Source organism: Acanthochromis polyacanthus, chromosome 10, assembly GCF_021347895.1.
Source record: "Acanthochromis polyacanthus isolate Apoly-LR-REF ecotype Palm Island chromosome 10, KAUST_Apoly_ChrSc, whole genome shotgun sequence".
Taxonomy (NCBI): Eukaryota; Metazoa; Chordata; class Actinopteri; family Pomacentridae; genus Acanthochromis; species Acanthochromis polyacanthus.
In genome coordinates, this window is record NC_067122.1 from 3,593,899 (window position 1) to 3,599,901 (window position 6,003).

The window sequence follows — 6,003 nt, forward strand, 5'->3', positions numbered from 1 at the left end:
GAGCCCGGATCTTCTTCACCTGCAGAGTCTCATGATTGTTTCATGACCGAGCTGCTGGCCGAACGCCATCAACGTTTCAGGAACAAGACGGTCGATCGATCGCAGCGGCAGAGAGTCAGTCAGCGTGGGAAGAGGTTAACACAAAGAGATGTAAAACAACAGCAAAGAGACGCAAAAGAGACACAAAACAACAGCTAAGAGACACAAAGTGACCTCAAAGAGGTACAGAACACCCACAAAGAAACTCAACACAACTACAAAGAGACACAAAATGACCACAAAGAGGTACAGAACAGCAACAGAGACTCAACACAACTAAAAAAAGAGACACAAAATGACTACAAAGAGACAAAAAAACATGAAGTTACACCAGACCACAGAAAACACAAAACAATTACAAATATGCATAAAGAGCAACAAAGACACACAAAATAATCATAAAAAGTTACAAAACGACCACAAAGAGACACAAAACAACCACAGAGAAACAAAACCACAAAGAGACGCAAAACAGCCACAAAAAGACTCAAAACAACCACAAAGAGACGCAAAATGGCCACAAAAAGACTCAAAACAACCACAAAGAGACGCAAAACAGCCACAAAAAGACTCAAAACAACCACAAAGAGACGCAAAACAGCCACAAAAAGACTCAAAACAACCACAAAGAGACGCAAAACAGCCACAAAAAGACTCAAAACAACCACAAAGAGACGCAAAACAACCACAAAGAGACGCAAAACAGCCACAAAAAGACTCAAAACAACTAGACACAAAACAACTAGAGAGACACCAAACGGCCACGAGATGTAAAACAGCCACAAAGAGGTGTGTGTGTTTCAGTAACCAGGTGTGTTTGTTTCAGTGACCAGGTGTGTTTCAGTAACCAGGTGTGTTTCAGTAACCAGGTGTGTTTCAGTAACCAGGTGTGTTTGTTTCAGTGACCAGGTGTGTTTGTTTCAGTGACCAGGTGTGTTTGTTTCAGTGACCAGGTGTGTTTCAGTAACCAGGTGTGTTTCAGTAACCAGGTGTGTTTGTTTCAGTGACCAGGTGTGTTTGTTTCAGTAACCAGGTGTGTTTGTTTCAGTGACCAGGTGTGTTTGTTTCAGTGACCAGGTGTGTTTGTTTCAGTGACCAGGTGTGTGTTTTTCAGTGACCAGGTGTGTTTGTTTCAGTGACCAGGTGTGTTTGTTTCAGTGACCAGGTGTGTTTGTTTCAGTGACCAGGTGTGTTTCAGTGACCAGGTGTGTTTGTTTCAGTGACCAGGTGTGTTTCAGTGACCAGGTGTGTTTGTTTCAGTGACCAGGTGTGTTTGTTTCAGTGACCAGGTGTGTTTCAGTGACCAGGTGTGTTTCAGTGACCAGGTGTGTTTGTTTCAGTGACCAGGTGTGTTTGTTTCAGTGACCAGGTGTGTTTCAGTAACCAGGTGTGTTTCAGTAACCAGGTGTGTTTGTTTCAGTGATCAGGTGTGTTTCAGTAACCAGGTGTGTTTCAGTAACCAGGTGTGTTTGTTTCAGTGACCAGGTGTGTTTCAGTGACCAGGTGTGTGTTTGTTTCAGTGACCAGGTGTGTGTTTTTCAGTGACCAGGTGTGTTTGTTTCAGTGACCAGGTGTGTTTGTTTCAGTGACCAGGTGTGTGTTTTTCAGTGACCAGGTGTGTTTGTTTCAGTGACCAGGTGTGTTTGTTTCAGTGACCAGGTGTGTTTGTTTCAGTGACCAGGTGTGTGTGTTTCAGTGACCAGGTGTGTGTTTGTTTCAGTGACCAGGTGTGTTTGTTTCAGTGACCAGGTGTGTTTGTTTCAGTGACCAGGTGTGTTTGTTTCAGTGACCAGGTGTGTGTTTTTCAGTGACCAGGTGTGTTTGTTTCAGTGACCAGGTGTGTTTGTTTCAGTGACCAGGTGTGTGTGTTTCAGTGACCAGGTGTGTGTTTGTTTCAGTGACCAGGTGTGTTTGTTTCAGTGACCAGGTGTGTTTGTTTCAGTGACCAGGTGTGTTTCAGTGACCAGGTGTGTTTCAGTGACCAGGTGTGTTTGTTTCAGTGACCAGGTGTGTTTGTTTCAGTGACCAGGTGTGTTTGTTTCAGTGACCAGGTGTGTTTCAGTGACCAGGTGTGTTTCAGTGACCAGGTGTGTTTGTTTCAGTGACCAGGTGTGTTTGTTTCAGTGACCAGGTGTGTTTCAGTAACCAGGTGTGTTTCAGTAACCAGGTGTGTGTGTTTCAGTGACCAGGTGTGTGTGTTTCAGTGACCAGGTGTGTTTCAGTGACCAGGTGTGTTTCAGTGACCAGGTGTGTTTCAGTAACCAGGTGTGTTTGTTTCAGTGATCAGGTGTGTTTCAGTAACCAGGTGTGTTTGTTTCAGTGATCAGGTGTGTTTCAGTAACCAGGTGTGTTTCAGTGACCAGGTGTGTTTGTTTCAGTAACCAGGTGTGTTTCAGTAACCAGGTGTGTTTCAGTAACCAGGTGTGTTTGTTTCAGTGACCAGGTGTGTGTTTTTCAGTGACCAGGTGTGTGTTTTTCAGTGACCAGGTGTGTTTGTTTCAGTGACCAGGTGTGTTTGTTTCAGTGACCAGGTGTGTGTTTTTCAGTGACCAGGTGTGTTTGTTTCAGTGACCAGGTGTGTTTCAGTGACCAGGTGTGTGTGTTTCAGTAACCAGGTGTGTGTTTTTCAGTGACCAGGTGTGTTTGTTTCAGTAACCAGGTGTGTTTCAGTAACCAGGTGTGTGTGTTTCAGTAACCAGGTGTGTGTGTTTCAGTGACCAGGTGTGTTTCAGTGACCAGGTGTGTTTCAGTGACCAGGTGTGTTTCAGTAACCAGGTGTGTTTGTTTCAGTGATCAGGTGTGTTTCAGTAACCAGGTGTGTTTGTTTCAGTGATCAGGTGTGTTTCAGTAACCAGGTGTGTTTCAGTGACCAGGTGTGTTTGTTTCAGTAACCAGGTGTGTTTCAGTAACCAGGTGTGTTTCAGTAACCAGGTGTGTTTGTTTCAGTGACCAGGTGTGTGTTTTTCAGTGACCAGGTGTGTGTTTTTCAGTGACCAGGTGTGTTTGTTTCAGTGACCAGGTGTGTTTGTTTCAGTGACCAGGTGTGTGTTTTTCAGTGACCAGGTGTGTTTGTTTCAGTGACCAGGTGTGTTTGTTTCAGTGACCAGGTGTGTTTGTTTCAGTGACCAGGTGTGTGTTTTTCAGTGACCAGGTGTGTTTGTTTCAGTAACCAGGTGTGTTTGTTTCATTAACCAGGTGTGTTTGTTTCAGTAACCAGGTGTGTTTCAGTGACCAGGTGTGTTTGTTTCAGTAACCAGGTGTGTTTCAGTGACCAGGTGTGTTTCAGTGACCAGGTGTGTTTCAGTAACCAGGTGTGTGTGTTTCAGTGACCAGGTGTGTTTCAGTGACCAGGTGTGTTTCAGTAACCAGGTGTGTGTGTTTCAGTGACCAGGTGTGTTTCAGTAACCAGGTGTGTGTGTTTCAGTGACCAGGTGTGTTTCAGTGACCAGGTGTGTTTCAGTGACCAGGTGTGTTTGTTTCAGTGACCAGGTGTGTTTGTTTCAGTGACCAGGTGTGTTTCAGTAACCAGGTGTGTTTGTTTCAGTAACCAGGTGTGTTTCAGTGACCAGGTGTGTTTTAGTGACCAGGTGTGTTCCGAGGCGCCTGCATAACGGACGTTCAGAGTTTCTGGACTCAGAAGTGATGATGTAACGTCCTGAAAGCTGCCTCTGATCTGCGTGTGAGATCATCTTTTCTTCTTCTTCAGATCAAAGAGTTGTCGCTATCAGCTGATCACCTCCAGGCTTCGGCTCCGTTTCATGTTGAGACGTTCATCAGAGATAATTACAGCTGCTCCAGAACACAATTAACCTGACGGGAGTCTGCCTGCTCAACACAAACTGTAGGAAAATAGATCCAAACCGGTCTGCTGTCGTCTCGTTAAAACGAGTTGATCTGCTGTAAATAAAGTAAAATATTTCCTCTTTAAGGCGACTCATCATATAAATAAATCCTGTAAATAATAAAACAGACGCCTGAGGGACTAAAGTCAGACAGAAAACACAAATTTAATGATGCACGTGATTTATTAAATGAATCATAAATAGATTTATTGGATTCTTCGTTCAGATTCAATCCTATTTCTGATATTAATTATTCTTTTATTTTATCTTAAAAAGATCATTATTAGACATTAAAACCTGTTGTAATGTTTTTTTCATCTTTAATTTCCAAATATTACAAAAAATAATATTTGGACATGTTTATAGTCATTTTGAAAACATTTTTTGGTCATTTTGAAAATGTCTCTAGTAATTTTCAACATGTTTTCTGTCGTGTGCAAAAAAAACCCTGTCATTTTGACAATGTTTTTTAGTAATTTCAGACCCATGTTAGTCATTTTTGGCATGTTGTTTGACATTTTGCCATATTTCCAGTCATTTTTTGATATGTTTGTAGTCATTTTGGATATGCTTATAGTCATTTTGAACTTGTTTAAAGTCATTTTGAACTTGTTTAAAGTCATTTTGGACATATTTATAGTCATTTTGGACATATTTATAGTCATTTTGGATGTGTTTATAGTCATTTTGGACATTTTTATGACATTTTGGACGTTGTTTATGATAATTTTGGACATGTTTATAGTCATTTTGGACGTGTTTATAGTCATTTTGGACATGTTTATAGTCATTTTGGACGTGTTTATAGTCATTTTGGACATGTGGTCATCATATTTGGCATGTTATTTGTCATTTTGGACTTTTTTTGTCATTTTGCCATATTTCCAGTCATGTTGGATGTGTTTATAGTCATTTTGGACGTGTTTATAGTCATTTTGGACGTGTTTATAGTCATTTTGGACATGTGGTCATCATATTTGGCATGTTATTTGTCATTTTGGACATTTTTTTTGTCATTTTGCCATATTTCCAGTCATGTTGGACATGTTTATAGTCATTTTAAACATATTTTTTGTCATTTTGGTCACTTTATATTTAATTTTTGACCTGTTTTCTGTCATTTTCAAAATTTATTATGTTGAATTTTTTACCCATTTTGGACATGTTTATCGTTATTTTGAAGATGTTTTGTCATTATGGACACATTTTAAATCATTTTGGACATGTTTTAGTCATTTGGGACACATTTTATATAATTTTGAACATGTTTATAACCATTTTGGACAAATTTTTGTCATTTTGCACGTATTATATGCCATTTTTGTTGCTATTTTGGACATGTTTGACATTTTAAACACTTTTTATTTTGATTTTGTACATGTTTGTGTCATTTTGTACAGGCTGTTTGTCATTTTTGCCATGTTTCCTCATGTTAGACTGAGACAGACTTTGTAATCCTCAAAGGGACATGTCTGAACAACATTTGGTGTCGTTTAATGCTTGAACACCTCAGAGCCGTGGTGCAGCATTTTCAACCTTTTCAAACTAATTCCTGGTTGATGTCCAACACGTCTGTGACTCCGGCTGACGGCGTCGAGGCTTCGGTGACGGTTCAGCGCGGAACATTTTCGTCGTGACGTTGGGTGTCGCCGTGAAGCGTCTGAGGACGGAGCGACGTTTAATTCTGTCTGAGAGGAAGCCAGCCGAGACCTGGATTTAATTAGTGGAACGTCACCGGGAGGTTCCCCGAGCAGGAAGCTTGTTGTTGTCGGCCTCCGATTGGCCGCTCCGTGACGGCGCACACTTCCCATTAATTAAAGTTTCCTACCAGGCGTCTGCAGGGAGTCCAGATGGCGGCCGATACGGAGCCTCCGAGGAGCCGAAGCGACTCGTCCTGATTGTTGGATATTAGAGGAGCAAAGTCGTCGTCACGTCTGGAACTTTGGAGATTACAGAACGACGTCGGCTCTGATGAGGAGATGAAGGGAATCCCAGCAGTCTGCTCTTCATCCTCAGCAGCGTTTCTCAGGTTTCAGCTCCACTCCAGCTTCCTTTTGGACGTGTTTCCAGTCATTTGGAACATGTTTTATGGCGTTTGACACAATCCCAGCAGTCTCCTCTT

General features: G+C 41.8%; 1 long non-coding RNA gene across 1 annotated transcript; it reads left to right on the plus strand.

Annotated features, from left to right (window-relative positions):
• Positions 1-232: 232 nt before the first annotated feature.
• LOC127535898 (uncharacterized) lies at positions 233-4,956 on the plus strand. Its single transcript, XR_007944781.1, has 5 exons — positions 233-926; positions 1,073-1,466; positions 2,251-2,326; positions 2,761-2,970; positions 3,551-4,956. It is a non-coding gene; the product is annotated as an uncharacterized LOC127535898 (long non-coding RNA).
• The last annotated feature ends 1,047 nt before the right edge of the window (positions 4,957-6,003 follow it).